Raw genomic sequence first — 22,354 nt, 5'->3', positions numbered from 1 at the left:
ATGAGGTTAGGGTTCCGATTGGACCTAGGGTTAGGGTTATCTTGAGGGCTATGGTTAGAGATCCGGTTAGGGTTACGACTGGACCTAGGGTTAGAGTTATTTTGAGGGCTAGGGTTAGAGATCCGGTTAGGGTTCCGAGTGGACCTAGGGTTAGGGTTATGTTGAGGGCTAGGTTTAGAGATCCGGTTAGGGTTCTGAGTGGACCCAGGGTTAGGGTTATGTTGAGGGCTAGGGTTAGAGATCCGGTTAGTGTTTCGATTAGACCTAGGGTTAGGGTTATGTTGAGGGCTAGGGTTAGAGATCCGGTTAGGGTTCCGATTGGACCTAGGGTTAGGGTTATCTTGAGGGCTATGGTTAGAGATCCGGTTAGGGTTACGATTGGACCTAGGGTTAGAGTTATTTTGAGGGCTAGGTTTAGAGATCCGGTTAGGGTTTCGAGTGGACCTAGGGTTAGGGTTATGTTGAGGGATAGGGTTAGAGATCCATTTAGGGTTACGATTGGACCTAGGGTTAGAGTTATGTTGAGGGCTAGGGTTAGAGATCCGGTTAGGGTTACGATTGGACCTAGGGTTAGATTTATTTTGAGGGCTAGGGTTAGAGATCCGGTTATGGTTCCGAGTGGACGTAGGGTTAGGGTTATGTTGAGGGCTAGGTTTAGAGATCCGGTTAGGGTTCTGAGTGGACCCAGGGTTAGGGTTATGTTGAGGGCTAGGGTTAGAGATCCGTTTAGGGTTATGATTGGACCTAGGGTTAGGGTTATGTTGAGGGCTAGGGTTAGAGATCCGGTTAGGGTTCCGAGTGGCCGTAGGGTTAGGGTTATGTTGAGGGCTAGGTTTAGAGATCCGGTTAGGGTTCCGAGTGGACCTAGGGTTATGGTTATGTTGAGGGCTAGGGTTAGAGATCCGTTTAGGGGTACGATTGGACCTAGGGTTAGGGTTATGTTGAGGGCGAGGGTTACAGATGCGGTTAGGGTTCCGATTGGACCTAGGGTTAGGGTTATCTTGAGGGCTATTGTTAGAGATTTGGTAAGGGTTCCGAGTGGACCTAGGGTTAGGGTTATGTTGAGGGCTAGGGTTAGAGATCCGGTTAGGGTTCCGAGTGGACCTAGGGTTAGGGTTATGTTGAGGGCTAGGGTTAGAGATCCGTTTAGGGTTACGATTGGACCTAGGGTTAGGGTTATGTTGAGGGCGAGGGTTAGAGATGCGGTTAGGGTTCCGATTGGACCTAGGGTTAGGGTTATCTTGAGGGCTATGGTTAGAGATCCGGTTAGGGTTACGACTGGACCTAGGGTTAGAGTTATTTTGAGGGCTAGGGTTAGAGATCTGGTTAGGGTTTCGAGTGGACCTAAGGTTAGGGTTATGTTGAGGGCTAGGGTTAGAGATCCGTTTAGGTTTACGATTGTACCTAGGGTTAGGGTTATGTTGAGGGCTAGGGTTAGAGATCCGGTTAGGGTTCCGATTAGACCTAGGGTTAGGGTTATGTTGAGGACTAGGGTTAGAGATCCGGTTAGGGTTAAGATTGGACCTAGGGTTAGGGTTATTTTGAGGGCTAGGGTTAGAGATCCGGTTATGGTTCCGAGTGGACGTAGGGTTAGGGTTATCTTGAGGGCTATGGTTAGAGATCCGGTTAGGGTTACGATTGGACCTAGGGTTAGAGTTATATTGAGGGCTAGGGTTAGAGATCCTGTTAGGGTTCCGATTGGACCTAGGGTTAGGGTTATCTTGAGGGCTATGGTTAGAGATCCGGTTAGGGTTACGATTGGACCTAGGGTAAGAGTTATTTTGAGGGCTAGGGTTAGAGATCCGGTTAGGGTTCCGAGTGGACCTAGGGTTAGGGTTATGTTGAGGGCTAGGTTTAGAGATCCGGTTAGGGTTCTGAGTGGACCCAGAGTTAGGGTTATGTTGAGGGCTAGGGTTAGAGATCCGGTTAGTGTTTCGATTAGACCTAGGGTTAGGGTTTTGTTGAGGGCTAGGGTTAGAGATCCGGTTAGGGTTCCGATTGGACCTAGGGTTAGGGTTATGTTGAGGGCTAGAGTTAGACATCCGGTTAGGGTTCCGATTGGACCTAGGGTTAGGGTTATCTTGAGGGCTAAGGTTAGAGATCCGGTTAGGTTTACGATTGGACCTAGGGTTAGAGTTATTTCGAGGGCTAGGTTTAGAGATCCGGTTAGGGTTCCGAGTGGACCTAGGGTTAGGGTTATGTTGAGGGCTAGGGTTAGAGATCCATTTAGGGTTACGATTGGACCTAGGGTTAGGGTTATGTTTAGGGCTAGGGTTAGAGATCCGGTTAGGGTTACGATTGGACCTAGGGTTAGATTTATTTTGAGGGCTAGGGTTAGAGATCCGGTTATGGTTCCGAGTGGACGTAGGGTTAGGGTTATGTTGAGGGCTAGGTTTAGAGATCCGGTCAGGGTTCTGAGTGGACCCAGGGTTAGGGTTATGTTGAGGGCTAGGGTTAGAGATCCGTTTAGGTTTATGATTGGACCTAGGGTTAGGGTTATGTTGAGGGCTAGGGTTAGAGATCCGGTTAGGGTTCGGATTAGACCTAGGGTTAGGGTTATGTTGAGGGCTAGGGTTAGAGATCCGGTTAGGCTTCCGATTGGACCTAGGGTTAGGGTTATGTTGAGGGCTAGGGTTAGACATCCGGTTAGGGTTCCGAGTGGCCGTAGGGTTAGGGTTATGTTGAGGGCTAGGTTTAGAGATCCGGTTAGGGTTCCGAGTGGACCTAGGGTTAGGGTTATGTTGAGGGCTAGGGTTAGAGATCCGTTTAGGGGTACGATTGGTCCTAGGGTTAGGGTTATGTTGAGGGCGAGGGTTACAGATGCGGTTAGGGTTCCGATTGGACCTAGGGTTAGGGTTATCTTGAGGGCTATGGTTAGAGATCCGGTTAGGGTTACGACTGGACCTAGTGTTAGAGTTATTTTGAGGGCTAGGGTTAGAGATCCGGTTAGGGTTCCGAGTGGACCTAGGGTTAGGGTTATGTTGAGGGCTAGGTTTAGAGATCCGGTTAGGGTTCTGAGTGGACCCAGGGTTAGGGTTATGTTGAAGGCTAGGGTTAGAGATCCGGTTAGTGTTTCGATTAGACCTAGGGTTAGGGTTATGTTGAGGGCTAGGGTTAGAGATCCGGTTTGGGTTCCGATTGGACCTAGGGTTAGGGTTATGTTGAGGGCTAGAGTTAGACATCCGGTTAGGGTTCCGATTGGACCTAGGGTAGGGTTATCTTGAGGGCTATGGTTAGAGATCCGGTTAGGGTTACGATTGGACCTAGGGTTAGGGTTATGTTGAGGGCTAGGGTTAGAGATCCAGTTAGGGTTACGATTGGAAATAGGGTTAGATTTATTTTGAGGGCTAGGGTTAGAGATCCGGTTATGGTTCCGAGTGGACGTAGGGTTAGGGTTATGTTGAGGGCTAGGTTTAGAGATCCGGTTAGGGTTCTGAGTGGACCCAGGGTTAGGGTTATGTTGAGGGCTAGGGTTAGAGATCCGTTTAGGGTTATGATTGGACCTAGGGTTAGGGTTATGTTGAGGGCTAGGGTTAGAGATCCGGTTAGGGTTCCGAGTGGCCGTAGGGTTAGGGTTATGTTGAGAGCTAGGTTTAGAGATCCGGTTAGGGTTCCGAGTGGACCTAGGGTTATGGTTATGTTGAGGGCTAGGGTTAGAGATCCGTTTAGGGGTACGATTGGACCTAGGGTTAGGGTTATGTTGAGGGCGAGGGTTACAGATGCGGTTAGGGTTCCGATTGGACCTAGGGTTAGGGTTATCTTGAGGGCTATGGTTAGAGATCCGGTTAGGGTTACGACTGAACCTAGGGTTAGAGTTATTTTGAGGGCTAGGGTTAGAGATCCGGTTAGGGTTCCGAGTGGACCTAGGGTTAGGGTTATGTTCAGGGCTAGGGTTAGAGATCTGTTTAGGGTTACGATTGTACCTAGGGTTAGGGTTATGTTGAGGGTTAGGGTTAGAGATCCGGTTAGGGTTCCGATTGGACCTAGGGTTAGGGTTATGTTGAGAGCTAGGGTTAGAGATCTGGTAAGGGTTCCGAGTGGACCTAGGGTTAGGGTTATGTTGAGGGCTAGGGTTAGAGATCCGGTTAGGGTTCCGAGTGGACCTAGGGTTAGGGTTATGTTGAGTGCTAGGGTTAGAGATCCGTTTAAGGTTACGATTGGACCTAGGGTTAGGGTTATGTTGAGGGCGAGGGTTAGAGATGCGGTTAGGGTTCCGATTGGACCTAGGGTTAGGGTTATCTTGAGGGCTATGGTTAGAGATCCGGTTAGGGTTACGACTGGACCTAGGGTTAGAGTTATTTTGAGGGCTAGGGTTAGAGATCTGGTTAGGGTTCCGAGTGGACCTAAGGTTAGGGTTATGTTGAGGGCTAGGGTTAGAGATCCGTTTAGGGTTACGATTGTACCTTGGGTTAGGGTTATGTTGAGGGCTAGGGTTAGAGATCCGGTTAGGGTTCCGATTAGACCTAGGGTTAGGGTTATGTTGAGGACTAGGGTTAGAGATCCGGTTAGGGTTAAGATTGGACCTAGGGTTAGGGTTATTTTGAGGGCTAGGGTTAGAGATCCGGTTATGGTTCCGAGTGGACGTAGGGTTAGGGTTATCTTGAGGGCTATGGTTAGAGATCCGGTTAGGGTTACGATTGGACCTAGGGTTAGAGTTATATTGAGGGCTAGGGTTAGAGATCCTGTTAGGATTCCGATTGGACCTAGGGTTAGGGTTATCTTGAGGGCTATGGTTAGAGATCCGGTTAGGGTTACGATTGGACCTAGGGTTAGAGTTATTTTGAGGGCTAGGGTTAGAGATCCGGTTAGGGTTCCGAGTGGACCTAGGGTTAGGGTTATGTTGAGGGCTAGGTTTAGAGATCCGGTTAGGGTTCTGAGTGGACCCAGAGTTAGGGTTATGTTGAGGGCTAGGGTTAGAGATCCGGTTAGTGTTTCGATTAGACCTAGGGTTAGGGTTTTGTTGAGGGCTAGGGTTAGAGATCCGGATAGGGTTCCGATTGGACCTAGGGTTAGGGTTATGTTGAGGGCTAGAGTTAGACATCCGGTTAGGGTTCCGATTGGACCTAGGGTTAGGGTTATCTTGAGGGCTAAGTTTAGAGATCCGGTTAGGTTTACGATTGGACCTAGGGTTAGAGTTATTTCGAGGGCTAGGTTTAGAGATCCGGTTAGGGTTCCGAGTGGACCTAGGGTTAGGGTTATGTTGAGGGCTAGGGTTAGAGATCCATTTAGGGTTACGATTGGACCTAGGGTTAGGGTTATGTTTAGGGCTAGGGTTAGAGATCCGGTTAGGGTTCCGATTGGACCTAGGGTTAGATTTATTTTGAGGGCTAGGGTTAGAGATCCGGTTATGGTTCCGAGTGGACGTAGGGTTAGGGTTATGTTGAGGGCTAGGTTTAGAGATCCGGTCAGGGTTCTGAGTGGACCCAGGGTTAGGGTTATGTTGAGGGCTAGGGTTAGAGATACGTTTAGGTTTATGATTGGACCTAGGGTTAGGGTTATGTTGAGGGCTAGGGTTAGAGATCCGGTTAGGGTTCGGATTAGACCTAGGGTTAGGGTTATGTTGAGGGCTAGGGTTAGAGATCCGGTTAGGTTTCCGATTGCACCTAGGGTTAGGGTTATGTTGAGGGCTAGGGTTAGACATCCGGTTAGGGTTCCGAGTGGCCGTAGGGTTAGGGTTATTTTGAGGGCTAGGTTTAGAGATCCGGTTAGGGTTCCGAGTGGACCTAGGGTTAGGGTTATGTTGAGGGCTAGGGTTAGAGATCCGTTTAGGGGTACGATTGGTCCTAGGGTTAGGGTTATGTTGAGGGCGAGGGTTACAGATGCGGTTAGGGTTCCGATTGGACCTAGGGTTAGGGTTATCTTGAGGGCTATGGTTAGAGATCCGGTTAGGGTTACGACTGAACCTAGTGTTAGAGTTATTTTGAGGGCTAGGGTTAGAGATCCGGTTAGGGTTCCGAGTGGACCTAGGGTTAGGGTTATGTTGAGGGCTAGGTTTAGAGATCCGATTAGGGTTCTGAGTGGACCCAGGGTTAGGGTTATGTTGAGGGCTAGGGTTAGAGATCCGGTTAGTGTTTCGATTAGACCTAGGGTTAGGGTTATGTTGAGGGCTAGGGTTTGAGATCCGGTTAGGGTTCCGATTGGACCTAGGGTTAGGGTTATGTTGAGGGCTAGAGTTAGACATCCGGTTAGGGTTCCGATTGGACCTAGGGTTAGGGTTATCTTGAGGGCTATGGTTAGAGATCCGGTTAGGGTTACGATTGGACCTAGGGTTAGAGTTATTTCGAGGGCTAGGTTTAGAGATCCGGCTGGGTTCCGAGTGGACCTAGGGTTAGGGTTATGTTGAGGGCTAGGGTTAGAGATCCATTTAGGGTTACGATTGGACCTAGGGTTAGGGTTATGTTGAGGGCTAGGGTTAGAGATCCGGTTAGGGTTCCGATTGGACCTAGGGTTAGATTTATTTTGAGGGCGAGGGTTAGAGATCCGGTTATGGTTCCGAGTGGACGTAGGGTTAGGGTTATGTTGAGGGCTAGGTTTAGAGATCCGGTCAGGGTTCTGAGTGGACCCAGGGTTAGGGTTATGTTGAGGGCTAGGGTTAGAGATACGTTTAGGTTTATGATTGGACCTAGGGTTAGGGTTATGTTGAGGGCTAGGGTTAGAGATCCGGTTAGGGTTCGGATTAGACCTAGGGTTAGGGTTATGTTGAGGGCTAGGGTTAGAGATCCGGTTAGGCTTCCGATTGGACCTAGGGTTAGGGTTATGTTGAGGGCTAGGGTTAGACATCCGGTTAGGGTTCCGAGTGGCCGTAGGGTTAGGGTTATTTTGAGGGCTAGGTTTAGAGATCCGGTTAGGGTTCCGAGTGGACCTAGGGTTAGGGTTATGTTGAGGGCTAGGGTTAGAGATCCGTTTAGGGGTACGATTGGTCCTAGGGTTAGGGTTATGTTGAGGGCGAGGGTTACAGATGCGGTTAGGGTTCCGATTGGACCTAGGGTTAGGGTTATCTTGAGGGCTATGGTTAGAGATCCGGTTAGGGTTACGACTGAACCTAGTGTTAGAGTTATTTTGAGGGCTAGGGTTAGAGATCCGGTTAGGGTTCCGAGTGGACCTAGGGTTAGGGTTATGTTGAGGGCTAGGTTTAGAGATCCGGTTAGGGTTCTGAGTGGACCCAGGGTTAGGGTTATGTTGAGGGCTAGGGTTAGAGATCCGGTTAGTGTTTCGATTAGACCTAGGGTTAGGGTTATGTTGAGGGCTAGGGTTTGAGATCCGGTTAGGGTTCCGATTGGACCTAGGGTTAGGGTTATGTTGAGGGCTAGAGTTAGACATCCGGTTAGGGTTCCGATTGGACCTAGGGTTAGGGTTATCTTGAGGGCTATGGTTAGAGATCCGGTTAGGGTTACGATTGGACCTAGGGTTAGAGTTATTTCGAGGGCTAGGTTTAGAGATCCGGCTGGGTTCCGAGTGGACCTAGGGTTAGGGTTATGTTGAGGGCTAGGGTTAGAGATCCATTTAGGGTTACGATTGGACCTAGGGTTAGGGTTATGTTGAGGGCTAGGGTTAGAGATCCGGTTAGGGTTACGATTGGACCTAGGGTTAGATTTATTTTGAGGGCGAGGGTTAGAGATCCGGTTATGGTTCCGAGTGGACGTAGAGTTAGGGTTATGTTGAGGGCTAGGTTTAGAGATCCGGTTAGGGTTCTGAGTGGACCCAGGGTTAGGGTTATGTTGAGGGCTAGGGTTAGAGATCCGTTTAGGGTTATGATTGGACCTAGGGTTAGGGTTATGTTGAGGGCTAGGGTTAGAGATCCGGTTAGGGTTCGGATTAGACCTAGGGTTAGGGTTATGTTGAGGGCTAGGGTTAGAGATCCGGTTAGGGTTCCGAGTGGCCGTAGGGTTAGGGTTATGTTGAGGGCTAGGTTTAGAGATCCGGTTAGGGTTCCGAGTGGACCTAGGGTTATGGTTATGTTGAGGGCTAGGGTTAGAGATCCGTTTAGGGGTACGATTGGACCTAGGGTTAGGGTTATGTTGAGGGCGAGGGTTACAGATGCGGTTAGGGTTCCGATTGGACCTAGGGTTAGGGTTATCTTGAGGGCTATGGTTAGAGATCCGGTTAGGGTTACGACTGGACCTAGGGTTAGAGTTATTTTGAGGGCTAGGGTTAGAGATCCGGTTAGGGTTCCGAGTGGACCTAGGGTTAGGGTTATGTTCAGGGCTAGGGTTAGAGATCTGTTTAGGGTTACGATTGTACCTAGGGTTAGGGTTATGTTGAGGGTTAGGGTTAGAGATCCGGTTAGGGTTCCGATTGGACCTAGGGTTAGGGTTATGTTGAGGGCTAGGGTTAGAGATCTGGTAAGGGTTCCGAGTGGACCTAGGGTTAGGGTTATGTTGAGGGCTAGGGTTAGAGATCTGGTAAGGGTTCCGAGTGGACCTAGGGTTAGGGTTATGTTGAGGGCTAGGGTTAGAGATCTGGTAAGGGTTCCGAGTGGACCTAGGGTTAGGGTTATGTTGAGGACGAGGGTTAGAGATCCGTTTAGGGTTACGATTGTACCTAGGGTTAGGGTTATGTTGAGGGCTAGTGTTAGAGATCCGGTTAGGGTTCCGATTAGACCTAGGGTTAGGGTTATGTTGAGGACTAGGGTTAGAGATCCGGTTAGGGTTAAGATTGGACCTAGGGTTAGGGTTATTTTGAGGGCTAGGGTTAGAGATCCGGTTATGGTTCCGAGTGGACGTAGGGTTAGGGTTATCTTGAGGGCTATGGTTAGAGATCCGGTTAGGGTTACGATTGGACCTAGGGTTAGAGTTATATTGAGGGCTAGGGTTAGAGATCCTGTTAGGGTTCCGATAGGACCTAGGGTTAGGGTTATCTTGAAGGCTATGGTTAGAGATCCGGTTAGGGTTACGATTGGACCTAGGGTTAGAGTTATTTTGAGGGCTAGGGTTAGAGATCCGGTTAGGGTTCCGAGTGGACCTAGGGTTAGGGTTATGTTGAGGGCTAGGTTTAGAGATCCGGTTAGGGTTCTGAGTGGACCCAGGGTTAGGGTTATGTTGAGGGCTAGGGTTAGAGATCCGGTTAGTGTTTCGATTAGACCTAGGGTTAGGGTTTTGTTGAGGGCTAGGGTTAGAGATCCGGTTAGGGTTCCGATTGGACCTAGGGTTAAGGTTATGTTGAGGGCTAGAGTTAGACATCCGGTTAGGGTTCCGATTGGACCTAGGGTTAGGGTTATCTTGAGGGCTAAGGTTAGAGATCCGGTTAGGTTTACGATTGGACCTAGGGTTAGAGTTATTTCGAGGGCTAGGTTTAGAGATCCGGTTAGGGTTCCGAGTGGACCTAGGGTTAGGGTTATGTTGAGGGCTAGGGTTAGAGATCCATTTAGGGTTACGATTGGACCTAGGGTTAGGGTTATGTTTAGGGCTAGGGTTAGAGATCCGGTTAGGGTTACGATTGGACCTAGGGTTAGATTTATTTTGAGGGCTAGGGTTAGAGATCCGGTTATGGTTCCGAGTGGACGTAGGGTTAGGGTTATGTTGAGGGCTAGGTTAAGAGATCCGGTCAGGGTTCTGAGTGGACCCAGGGTTAGGGTTATGTTGAGGGCTAGGGTTAGAGATCCGTTTAGGGTTATGATTGGACCTAGGGTTAGGGTTATGTTGAGGGCTAGGGTTAGAGATCCGGTTAGGGTTCGGATTAGACCTAGGGTTAGGGTTATGTTGAGGGCTAGGGTTAGAGATCCGTTTAGGGGTACGATTGGTCCTAGGGTTAGGGTTATGTTGAGGGCGAGGGTTACAGATGCGGTTAGGGTTCCGATTGGACCTAGGGTTAGGGTTATCTTGAGGGCTATGGTTAGAGATCCGGTTAGGGTTACGACTGGACCTAGGGTTAGAGTTATTTTGAGGGCTAGGGTTAGAGATCCGGTTAGGGTTCCGAGTGGACCTAGGGTTAGGGTTATGTTGAGGGCTAGGTTTAGAGATCCGGTTAGGGTTCTGAGTGGACCCAGGGTTAGGGTTATGTTGAGGGCTAGGGTTAGAGATCCGGTTAGTGTTGCGATTAGACCTAGGGTTAGGGTTATGTTGAGGGCTAGGGTTAGAGATCCGGTTAGGGTTCCGATTGGACCTAGGGTTAGGGTTATGTTGAGGGCTAGAGTTAGACATCCGGTTAGGGTTCCGATTGGACCTAGGGTTAGGGTTATCTTGAGGGCTATGGTTAGAGATCCGGTTAGGGTTACGATTGGACCTAGGGTTAGAGTTATTTCGAGGGCTAGGTTTAGAGATCCGGTTAGGGTTCCGAGTGGACCTAAGGTTAGGGTTATGTTGAGGGCTAGGGTTAGAGATCCGTTTAGGGGTACGATTGGACCTAGGGTTAGGGTTATGTTGAGGGCGAGGGTTACAGATGCGGTTAGGGTTCCGATTGGACCTAGGGTTAGGGTTATCTTGAGGGCTATGGTTAGAGATCCGGTTAGGGTTCCGAGTGGACCTAGGGTTAGGGTTATCTTGAGGGCTATGGTTAGAGATCCGGTTAGGGTTACGACTGGACCTAGGGTTAGAGTTATTTTGAGGGCTAGGGTTAGAGATCCGGTTAGGGTTCCGAGTGGACCTAGGGTTAGGGTTATGTTGAGGGCTAGGTTTAGAGATCCGGTTAGGGTTCTGAGTGGACCCAGGGTTAGGGTTATGTTGAGGGCTAGGGTTACAGATCCGGTTAGTGTTGCGATTAGACGTAGGGTTAGGGTTATGTTGAGGGCTAGGGTTAGAGATCCGGTTAGGGTTCCGATTGGACCTAGGGTTAGGGTTATGTTGAGGGCTAGAGTTAGACATCCGGTTAGGGTTCCGATTGGACCTAGGGTTAGGGTTATCTTGAGGGCTATGGTTAGAGATCCGGTTAGGGTTACGATTGGACCTAGGGTTAGAGTTATTTCGAGGGCTAGGTTTAGAGATCCGGTTAGGGTTCCGAGTGGACCTAGGGTTAGGGTTATGTTCAGGGCTAGGGTTAGAGATCCATTTAGGGTTACGATTGGACCTAGGGTTAGGGTTATGTTGAGGGCTAGGGTTAGAGATCCGGTTAGGGTTACGATTGGACCTAGGGTTAGATTTATTTTGAGGGCGAGGGTTAGAGATCCGGTTATGGTTCCGAGTGGACGTAGGGTTAGGGTTATGTTGAGGGCTAGGTTTAGAGATCCGGTTAGGGTTCTGAGTGGACCCAGGGTTAGGGTTATGTTGAGGGCTAGGGTTAGAGATCCGGTTAGGGTTCGGATTAGACCTAGGGTTAGGGTTATGTTGAGGGCTAGGGTTAGAGATCCGGTTAGGCTTCCGATTGGACCTACGGTTAGGGTTATGTTGAGGGCTAGGGTTAGACATCCGGTTAGGGTTCCGAGTGGCCGTAGGGTTAGGGTTATGTTGAGGGCTAGGTTTAGAGATCCGGTTAGGGTTCCGAGTGGACCTAGGGTTAGGGTTATGTTGAGGGCTAGGGTTAGAGATCCGTTTAGGGGTACGATTGGACCTAGGGTTAGGGTTATGTTGAGGGCGAGGGTTACAGATGCGGTTAGGGTTCCGATTGGACCTAGGGTTAGGGTTATCTTGAGGGCTATGGTTAGAGATCCGGTTAGGGTTACGACTGGACCTAGGGTTAGAGTTATATTGAGGGCTATGGTTAGAGATCCGGTTAGGGTTCCGAGTGGACCTAGGGTTAGGGTTATGTTCAGGGCTAGGTTTAGAGATCCGTTTAGGGTTACGATTGTACCTAGGGTTAGGGTTATGTTGAGGGCTAGGGTTGGAGATCCGGTTAGGGTTCCGATTGGACCTAGGGTTAGGGTTATGTTGAGGGCTAGGGTTAGAGATCTGGTAAGGGTTCCGAGTGGACCTAGGGTTAGGGTTATGTTGAGGGCTAGGGTTAGAGATCCGGTTAGGTTTCCGAGTGGACCTAGGGTTAGGGTGATGTTGAGGGCTAGGGTTAGAGATCCGTTTAGGGTTACGATTGGACCTAGGGTTAGGGTTATGTTGAGGGCGAGGGTTAGAGATGCGGTTAGGGTTCCGATTGGACCTAGGGTTAGGGTTATCTTGAGGGCTATGGTTAGAGATCCGGTTAGGATTACGACTGGACCTAGGGTTAGAGTTATTTTGAGGGCTAGGTTTAGAGATCTGGTTAGGGTTCCGAGTGGACCTAAGGTTAGGGTTATGTTGAGGGCTAGGGTTAGAGATCCGTTTAGGGTTACGATTGTACCTAGGGTTAGGGTTATGTTGAGGGCTATGGTTAGAGATCCGGTTAGGGTTCCGATTAGACCTAGGGTTAGGGTTATGTTGAGGACTAGGGTTAGAGATCCGGTTAGGGTTAAGATTGGACCTAGGGTTAGTGTTATTTTGAGGGGTAGGGTTAGAGATCCGGTTATGGTTCCGAGTGGACGTAGGGTTAGGGTTATCTTGAGGGCTATGGTTAGAGATCCGGTTAGGGTTACGATTGGACCTAGGGTTAGAGTTATTTTGAGGGCTAGGGTTAGAGATCCTGTTAGGGTTCCGATTGAACCTAGGGTTAGGGTTATCTTGAGGGCTATGGTTAGAGATCCGGTTAGGGTTACGATTGGACCTAGGGTTAGAGTTATTTTGAGGGCTAGGGTTAGTGATCCGGTTAGGGTTCCGAGTGGACCTAGGGTTAGGGTTATGTTGAGGGCTAGGTTTAGAGATCCGGTTAGGGTTCTGAGTGGACCCAGGGTTAGGGTTATGTTGAGGGCTAGGTTTAGAGATCCGGTTAGTGTTTCGATTAGACCTAGGGTTAGGGTTATGTTGAGGGCTAGGGTTTGAGATCCGGTTAGGGTTCCGATTGGACCTAGGGTTAGGGTTATGTTGAGGGCTAGAGTTAGATATCCGGTTAGGGTTCCGATTAGACCTAGGGTTAGGGTTATCTTGAGGGCTATGGTTAGAGATCCGGTTAGGTTTACGATTGGACCTAGGGTTAGAGTTATTTCGAGGGCTAGGTTTAGAGATCCGGTTAGGGTTCCGAGTGGACCTAGGGTTAGGGTTATGTTGAGGGCTAGGGTTAGAGATCCATTTAGGGTTACGATTGGACCTAGGGTTAGGGTTATGTTGAGGGCTAGGGTTAGAGATCCGGTTAGGGTTACGATTGGACCTAGGTTTAGATTTATTTTGAGGGCTAGGGTTAGAGATCCGGTTATGGTTCCGAGTGGACGTAGGGTTAGGGTTATGTTGAGGGCTAGGTTTAGAGATCCGGTTAGGGTTCTGAGTGGACCCAGGGTTAGGGTTATGTTGAGGGCTAGGGTTAGAGATCCGTTTAGGGTTATGATTGGACCTAGGGTTAGGGTTATGTTGAGGGCTAGGGTTAGAGATCCGTTTAGGGTTCGGATTAGACCTAGGGTTAGGGTTATGTTGAGGGCTAGGGTTAGAGATCCGGTTAGGCTTCCGATTGGACCTAGGGTTAGGGTTATGTTGAGAGCTAGGTTTAGAGATCCGGTTAGGGTTCCGAGTGGACCTAGGGTTAGGGTTATGTTGAGGGCTAGGGTTAGAGATCCGTTTAGGGGTACGATTGGACCTAGGGTTAGGGTTATGTTGAGGGCGAGGGTTACAGATGAGGTTAGGGTTCCGATTGGACCTAGGGTTAGGGTTATCTTGAGGGCTATGGTTAGAGATCCGGTTAGGGTTACGACTGGACCTAGGGTTAGAGTTATTTTGAGGGCTAGGGTTAGAGATCCGGTTAGGGTTCCGAGTGGACCTAGGGTTAGGGTTATGTTCAGGGCTAGGGTTAGAGATCCGTTTAGGGTTACGATTGTACCTAGGCTTAGGGTTATGTTGAGGGCTAGGGTTAGAGATCCGGTTAGGGTTCCGATTGGACCTAGGGTTAGGGTTATGTTGAGGGCTAGGGTTAGAGATCTGGTAAGGGTTCCGAGTGGACCTAGGGTTAGGGTTATGTTGAGGGCTAGGGTTAGAGATCCGGTTAGGGTTCCGAGTGGACCTAGGGTTAGGGTTATGTTGAGGGCTAGGGTTAGAGATCCGTTTAGGGGTACGATTGGACCTAGGCTTAGGGTTATGTTGAGGGCGAGGGTTACAGATGCGGTTAGGGTTCCGATTGGACCTAGGGTTAGGGTTATCTTGAGGGCTATGGTTAGAGATCCGGTTAGGGTTACGACTGGACCTAGGGTTAGAGTTATTTTGAGGGCTAGGGTTAGACATCCGGTTAGGGTTCCGAGTGGACCTAGGGTTAGGGTTATGTTGAGGGCTAGGTTTAGAGATCCGGTTAGGGTTCTGAGTGGACCCAGGGTTAGGGTTATGATGAGGGCTAGGGTTAGAGATCCGGTTAGTGTTTCGATTAGACCTAGGGTTAGGGTTATGTTGAGGGCTAGGGTTAGAGATCCGGTTAGGGTTCCGATTGGACCTAGGGTTAGGGTTATGTTGAGGGCTAGAGTTAGACATCCGGTGAGGGTTCCGATTGGACCTAGGGTTAGGGTTATCTTGAGGGCTATGGTTAGAGATCCGGTTAGGGTTACGATTGGACCTAGGGTTAGAGTTATTTCGAGGGCTAGGTTTAGAGATCCGGTTAGGGTTCCGAGTGGACCTAGGGTTAGGGTTATGTTGAGGGCTAGGGTTAGAGATCCATTTAGGGTTACGATTGGACCTAGGGTTAGGGTTATGTTGAGGGCTAGGGTTAGAGATCCGGTGAGGGTTACGATTGGACCTAGGGTTAGGGTTATGTTGAGGGCTAGGGTTAGAGATCCGGTTAGGGTTCCGAGTGGACCTAGGGTTAGGGTTATGTTGAGGGCTAGGGTTAGAGATCCGTTTAGGGTTACGATTGGACCTAGGGTTAGGGTTATGTTGAGGGCGAGGGTTAGAGATGCGGTTAGGGTTACGATTGGACCTAGGGTTAGAGTTATTTTGAGGGCTAGGGTTAGAGATCTGGTTAGGGTTCCGAGTGGACCTAAGGTTAGGGTTATGTTGAGGGCTAGGGTTAGAGATCCGTTTAGGGTTACGATTGTACCTAGGGTTAGGGTTATGTTGAGGGCTAGGGTTAGAGATCCGGTTATGGTTCCGAGTGGACCTAGGGTTAGGGTTATGTTGAGGGCTAGGGTTAGAGATCCCGTTAGTGTTCCGATTAGACCTAGGGTTAGGGTTATGTTGAGGGCTAGGGTTAGAGATCCGGTTAGGGTTCCGAGTGGACCTAGGGTTAGGGTTATGTAGAGGGCTAGGGTTAGAGATCCGTTTAGGGTTACGATTGGACCTAGGGTTAGGGTTATGTTGAGGGCTAGGGTTAGAGATCCGTTTAGGGTTACGATTGGACCTAGGCTTAGGGTTATGTTGAGGGCGAGGGTTACAGATGCGGTTAGGGTTCCGATTGGACCTAGGGTTAGGGTTATCTTGAGGGCTATGGTTAGAGATCCGGTTAGGGTTACGACTGGACCTAGGGTTAGAGTTATTTTGAGGGCTAGGGTTAGAGATCCGGTTAGGGTTCCGAGTGGACCTAGGGTTAGGGTTATGTTGAGGGCTAGGTTTAGAGATCCGGTTAGGGTTCTGAGTGGACCCAGGGTTAGGGTTATGTTGAGGGCTAGGGTTAGAGATCCGGATAGTGTTTCGATTAGACCTAGGGTTAGGGTTATGTTGAGGGCTAGGGTTAGAGATCCGGTTAGGGTTCCGATTGGACCTAGGGTTAGGGTTATGTTGAGGGCTAGAGTTAGACATCCGGTTAGGGTTCCGATTGGACCTAGGGTTAGGGTTATCTTGAGGGCTATGGTTAGAGATCCGGTTAGGGTTACGATTCGACCTAGGGTTAGAGATATTTCGAGGGCTAGGTTTAGAGATCCGGTTAGGGTTCCGAGTGGACCTAGGGTTAGGGTTATGTTGAGGGCTAGGGTTAGAGATCCATTTAGGGTTATGATTGGACCTAGGGTTAGGGTTATGTTGAGGGCTAGGGTTAGAGATCCGGTTAGGGTTACGATTGGACCTAGGGTTAGGGTTATGTTGAGGGCTAGGGTTAGAGATCTGGTAAGGGTTCCGAGTGGACCTAGGGTTAGGGTTATGTTGAGGGCTAGGGTTAGAGATCCGGTTAGGGTTCCGAGTGGACCTAGGGTTAGGGTTATGTTGAGGGCTAGGTTTAGAGATCCGTTTAGGGTTACGATTGGACCTAGGGTTAGGGTTATGTTGAGGGCTAGGGTTACAGATCCGTTTAGGGTTACGATTGGACTTAGGGTTAGAGTTATTTTGAGGGCTAGGGTTAGAGATCCGGTTATAGTTCCGAGTGGACCTAAGGTTAGGGTTATGTTGAGGGCTAGGGTTAGAGATCCGTTTAGGGTTACGATTGGACCTAGGGCTAGGGTTATGTTGAGGGCTAGGGTTAGAGATCCAGTTAGGGTTTCGATTGGACCTAGGGTTAGAGTTATTTTGAGGGCTAGGGTTAGAGATCCGGTTATGGTTCCGAGTGGACCTAGGGTTAGGGTTATGTTGAGGGCTAGGGTTGGACATCCGGTTAGGGTTCCGATTGGACCTAGGGTTACTGTTATGTTGAGGGCTAGGTTTAGAGATCCTGTTAGGGTTCCGATTGGACCTAGGGTTAGGGTTATGTTGAGGGCTAGGGTTAGAGATCCGGTAAGGGTTACGATTGGACCTAGGGTTAGGGTTATGTTTAGGGCTAGGGTTAGAGATCCGGTTAGGGTTCCGATTACACCTAGAGTTAGGGTTATGTTGAGGGCTACGGTTAGACATCCGGTTAGGGTTCCGATTGGACCTAGGGTTAGGGTTATGTTGAGGGCTAGGGTTAGAGATCCGGTTAGGGTTCCGATTGGACCTAGGGTTAGGGTTATGTTGAGGGCTAGGGTTAGAGATCCGGTTAGGGTTCCGAGTGGACCTAGGGTTAGGGTTATGTTGAGGGCTAGGGTTAGAGATCCGTTTAGGGTTACGATTGAACCTAAGTTTAGGGTTATGTTCAGGGCTAGGGTTAGAGATCCGGTTAGGGTTCCGATTGGACCTAGGTTTAGGGTTATGTTGAGAGCTAGGGTTAGACATCCGGTTAGGGTTCCGATTGCACGTAGGGTTAGGGTTAGGTTGAGTTCTAGGGTTAGAGATCCTGTTAGGGTTCCGATTGGACCTAGGGTTAGGGTTATCTTGGGGGCTATGATTAGATATCTGGTTAGGGTTACGATTGGACCTAGGGTTAGAGTTATTTTGAGGGCTAGGGTTAGAGATCCGGTTAGGGTTCGGAGTGGACCTAGGGTTAGGGTTATGTTGAAGGCTAGGGTTAGAGATCCGTTTAGGGTTACGATTGGACCTAAGGTTAGGGTTATGTTGAGGGCTAAGGTTAGAGATCCGGTTAGGGTTCCGATTAGACCTAGGGTTAGGGTTATGTTGAGGGCTAGGGTTAGAGATCCGGTTAGGGTTACGATTGGAACTAGGGTTAGAGTTATTTTCTCCCTAGGGTTAGAAATCCGGTTATGGTTCCGAGTGGACGTAGGGTTAGGGTTAAGTTGAGGGCTCGGTTTAGAGATCCGTTTAGGGTTAAGATGGACCTAGGGTTAGGGTATGTTGAGGGCTGGGGTTAGAGATCCGGTTAGGGTTCCGATTGGACCTAGGGTTAGGGTTATGTTGAGGGCTAGAGTTAGACATCCGGTTAGGGTTCCGATTGGACCTAGGGTTAGGGTTATGTTGAGGGCTAGAGTTAGACATCCGGTTAGGGTTCCGATTGGACCTAGGGTTAGGGTTATCTTGAGGGCTATGGTTATAGATCCGGATAGGGTTACGACTGGACCTAGGGTTAGAGTTATTTTGAGAGCTAGGGTAAGAGATCCGGTTAGGGTTCCGAGTGGACCTAGGGTTAGGGTTATGTTGAGGGCTAGGGTTAGAGATCCGTTTAGGGTTACGATTGGACCTAGGGTTAGGGTTATGTTGAGGGCTAGGGTTAGAGATCCGTTTAGGGTTACGATTGGACCTAGGCTTAGGGTTATGTTGAGGGCGAGGGTTACAGATGCGGTTAGGGTTCCGATTGGACCTAGGGTTAGGGTTATCTTGAGGGCTATGGTTAGAGATCCGGTTAGGGTTACGACTGGACCTAGGGTTAGAGTTATTTTGAGGGCTAGGGTTAGAGATCCGGTTAGGGTTCCGAGTGGACCTAGGGTTAGGGTTATGTTGAGGGCTAGGTTTAGAGATCCGGTTAGGGTTCTGAGTGGACCCAGGGTTAGGGTTATGTTGAGGGCTAGGGTTAGAGATCCGGTTAGTGTTTCGATTAGACCTAGGGTTAGGGTTATGTTGAGGGCTAGGGTTAGAGATCCGGTTAGGGTTCCGATTGGACCTAGGGTTAGGGTTATGTTGAGGGCTAGAGTTAGACATCCGGTTAGGGTTCCGATTGGACCTAGGGTTAGGGTTATCTTGAGGGCTATGATTAGAGATCCGGTTAGGGTTACGATTGGACCTAGGGTTAGAGATATTTCGAGGGCTAGGTTTAGAGATCCGGTTAGGGTTCCGAGTGGACCTAGGGTTAGGGTTATGTTGAGGGCTAGGGTTAGAGATCCATTTAGGGTTATGATTGGACCTAGGGTTAGGGTTATGTTGAGGGCTAGGGTTAGAGATCCGGTTAGGGTTACGATTGGACCTAGGGTTAGGGTTATGTTGAGGGCTAGGGTTAGAGATCTGGTAAGGGTTCCGAGTGGACCTAGGGTTAGGGTTATGTTGAGGGCTAGGGTTAGAGATCCGGTTAGGGTTCCGAGTGGACCTAGGGTTAGGGTTATGTTGAGGGCTAGGGTTAGAGATCCGTTTAGGGTTACGATTGGACCTAGGGTTAGGGTTATGTTGAGGGCTAGGGTTACAGATCCGTTTAGGGTTACGATTGGACTTAGGGTTAGAGTTATTTTGAGGGCTAGGGTTAGAGATCCGGTTATAGTTCCGAGTGGACCTAAGGTTAGGGTTATGTTGAGGGCTAGGGTTAGAGATCCGTTTAGGGTTACGATTGGACCTAGGGTTAGGGTTATGTTGAGGGCTAGGGTTAGAGATCCAGTTAGGGTTTCGATTGGACCTAGGGTTAGAGTTATTTTGAGGGCTAGGGTTAGAGATCCGGTTATGGTTCCGAGTGGACCTAGGGTTAGGGTTATGTTGAGGGCTAGGGTTGGACATCCGGTTAGGGTTCCGATTGGACCTAGGGTTACTGTTATGTTGAGGGCTAGGTTTAGAGATCCTGTTAGGGTTCTGATTGGACCTAGGGTTAGGGTTATGTTGAGGGCTAGGGTTAGAGATCCGGTAAGGGTTCCGAGTGGACCTAGGGTTAGGGTTATGTTTAGGGCTAGGGTTAGAGATCCGGTTAGGGTTCCGATTACACCTAGAGTTAGGGTTATGTTGAGGGCTACGGTTAGACATCCGGTTAGGGTTCCGATTGGACCTAGGGTTAGGGTTATGTTGAGGGCTAGGGTTAGAGATCCGGTTAGGGTTCCGATTGGACCTAGGGTTAGGGTTATGTTGAGGGCTAGGGTTAGAGATCCGGTTAGGGTTCCGAGTGGACCTAGGGTTAGGGTTATGTTGAGGGCTAGGGTTAGAGATCCGTTTAGGGTTACGATTGAACCTAAGTTTAGGGTTATGTTCAGGGCTAGGGTTAGAGATCCGGTTAGGGTTCCGATTGGACCTAGGTTTAGGATTATGTTGAGAGCTAGGGTTAGACATCCGGTTAGGGTTCCGATTGCACGTAGGGTTAGGGTTAGGTTGAGTTCTAGGGTTAGAGATCCTGTTAGGGTTCCGATTGGACCTAGGGTTAGTGTTATCTTGGGGGCTATGATTAGATATCTGGTTAGGGTTACGATTGGACCTAGGGTTAGAGTTATTTTGAGGGCTAGGGTTAGAGATCCGGTTAGGGTTCGGAGTGGACCTAGGGTTAGGGTTATGTTGAAGGCTAGGGTTAGAGATCCGTTTAGGGTTACGATTGGACCTAAGGTTAGGGTTATGTTGAGGGCTAAGGTTAGAGATCCGGTTAGGGTTCCGATTAGACCTAGGGTTAGGGTTATGTTGAGGGCTAGGGTTAGAGATCCGGTTAGGGTTACGATTGGAACTAGGGTTAGAGTTATTTTCTCCCTAGGGTTAGAAATCCGGTTATGGTTCCGAGTGGACGTAGGGTTAGGGTTAAGTTCAGGGCTCGGTTTAGAGATCCGTTTAGGGTTAAGATGGACCTAGGGTTAGGGTATGTTGAGGGCTGGGGTTAGAGATCCGGTTAGGGTTCCGATTGGACCTAGGGTTAGGGTTATCTTGAGGGCTATGGTTAGAGATCCGGTTAGGGTTACGATTGGACCTAGGGTTAGAGTTATTTTGAGGGCTAGGGTTAGCGATCCGGTTAGGGTTCCGAGTGGACCTAGGGTTAGGGTTATGTTGAGGGCTAGGTTTAGAGATCCGGTTAGGGTTCCGAGTGGACCTAGGTTTAGGGTTATGTTGAGGGCTAGGGTTAGAGATCCGGTTATGGTTCCGAGTGGACCTAGGGTTAGGGTTATGTTGAGGGCTAGGGTTAGACATCCGGTTAGGGTTCCGATTGGACCTAGGGTTAGGGTTATGTTGAGGGCTAGGGTTAGAGATCCTGTTAGGGTTCCGATTGGACCTAGGGTTAGGGTTATGCTGAGGGCTAGGGTTAGAGATCCGGTAAGGGTTCCGAGTGGACCTAGGGTTAGGGTTATGTTTAGGGCTAGGGTTAGAGATCCGGTTAGGGTTCCGATTACACCTAGGGTTAGGGTTATGTTGAGTGCTAGGGTTAGACATCCGGTTAGGGTTCCGATTGGACCTAGGGTTAGGGTTATGTTGAGGGCTAGGGTTAGAGATCCGGTTAGGGTTCCGATTGGACCTAGGGTTAGGGTTATGTTGAGGGCTAGGGTTAGAGATCCGGTTAGGGTTCCGAGTGTACCTAGGGTTAGGGTTATGTTGAGGGCTAGGGTTAGAGATCCGTTTAGGGTTACGATTGGACCTAAGTTTAGGGTTATGTTGAGGGCTAGGGTTAGAGATCCGGTTAGGGTTCCGATTGGACCTAGGGTTAGGGTTATGTTGAGGGCTAGGGTTAGACATCCGGTTAGGGTTCCGATTGCACGTAGGGTTAGGGTTAGGTTGAGTTCTAGGGTTAGAGATCCTGTTAGGGTTCCAATTGGACCTAGGGTTAGGGTTATCTTGGGGGCTATGATTAGAGATCTGGTTAGGGTTACGATTCGACCTAGGGTTAGAGTTATTTTGAGGGCTAGGGTTAGAGATCCGGTTAGGGTTCCGAGTGGACCTAGGGTTAGTGTTATGTTGAGGGCTAGGGTTAGAGATTTGTTTAGGGTTACGATTGGAACTAAGGTTAGGGTTATGTTGAGGGCTAGGGTTAGAGATCCGGTTAGGGTTCCGATTAGACCTAGGGTTAGGGTTATGTTGAGGGCTAGGGTTAGAGATCCGGTTAGGGTTACGATTGGAACTAGGGTTAGAGTTATTTTCTCGCTAGGGTTAGAGATCCGGTTATGGTTCCGAGTGGACGTAGGGTTAGGGTTAAGTTGAGGGCTCGGTTTAGAGATCCGGTTAGGGTTCCGAGTGGACCTAGGGTTAGGGTTATGTTGAGGGCTAGGGTTAGAGATCCGTTTAGGGTTAAGATTGGACCTAGGGTTAGGGTTATGTTGAGGGCTGGGGTTAGAGATCCGGTTAGGGTTCCGATTGGACCTAGGGTTAGGGTTATCTTGAGGGCTATGTTTAGAGATCCGGTTAGGGTTACGATTGGACCTAGGGTTAGAGTTATTTTGAGGGCTAGGGTTAGACATCCGGTTAGGGTTCCTATTGGATCTAGGGTTAGGGTTATGTTGAGGGCTAGGGTTAGACATCCGGTTAGGGTTCCGATTGGACCTAGGGTTAGGGTTATGTTGAGGGCTAGGGTTAGAGATCCGGTTAGGGTTCGAATTGCACCTAGTGTTAGGGTTATGTTGAGGGCTAGGGTTAGAGATCCGGTTATGGTTCCGATTGGACCTAGGGTTAGGGTTATGTTGAGGACTAGGGCTAGAGATCCGGTAAGGGTTCCGAGTGGACCTAGGGTTAGGGTTATGTTGAGGGCTAGGGTTAGAGATCCGGTTAGTGTTCTGAGTGGACCTAGGGTTAGGGTTATGTTGAGGGCTAGGGTTAGAGATCCGGTTATGGTTCCGAGTGGACGTATGGTTAGGGTTATGTTGAGGGCTTGGTTTAGAGATCCTGTTAGGGTTCCTAGTGGACCTAGGGTTAGGGTTATGTTTAGGGCTAGGGGTAGACATCCGGTTAGGGTTCCGATTACACCTAAGGTTAGGGTTATGTTGAGGGCTAGGGTTAGAGATCCGGTTAGGGTTCCGATTGGACCTAGCGTTAGGGTTATGTTGAGTGCTACGGTTAGAGATCTGGTAAGGGTTCCGAATGGACCGAGGGTTAGGGTTATGTTG

Source organism: Miniopterus natalensis, chromosome 4 (genome assembly GCF_054644295.1).
Source record: "Miniopterus natalensis isolate mMinNat1 chromosome 4, mMinNat1.hap1, whole genome shotgun sequence".
Classification (NCBI taxonomy): Eukaryota; Metazoa; Chordata; class Mammalia; order Chiroptera; family Miniopteridae; genus Miniopterus; species Miniopterus natalensis.
Note: the sequence above shows the minus strand (reverse complement) of the source record.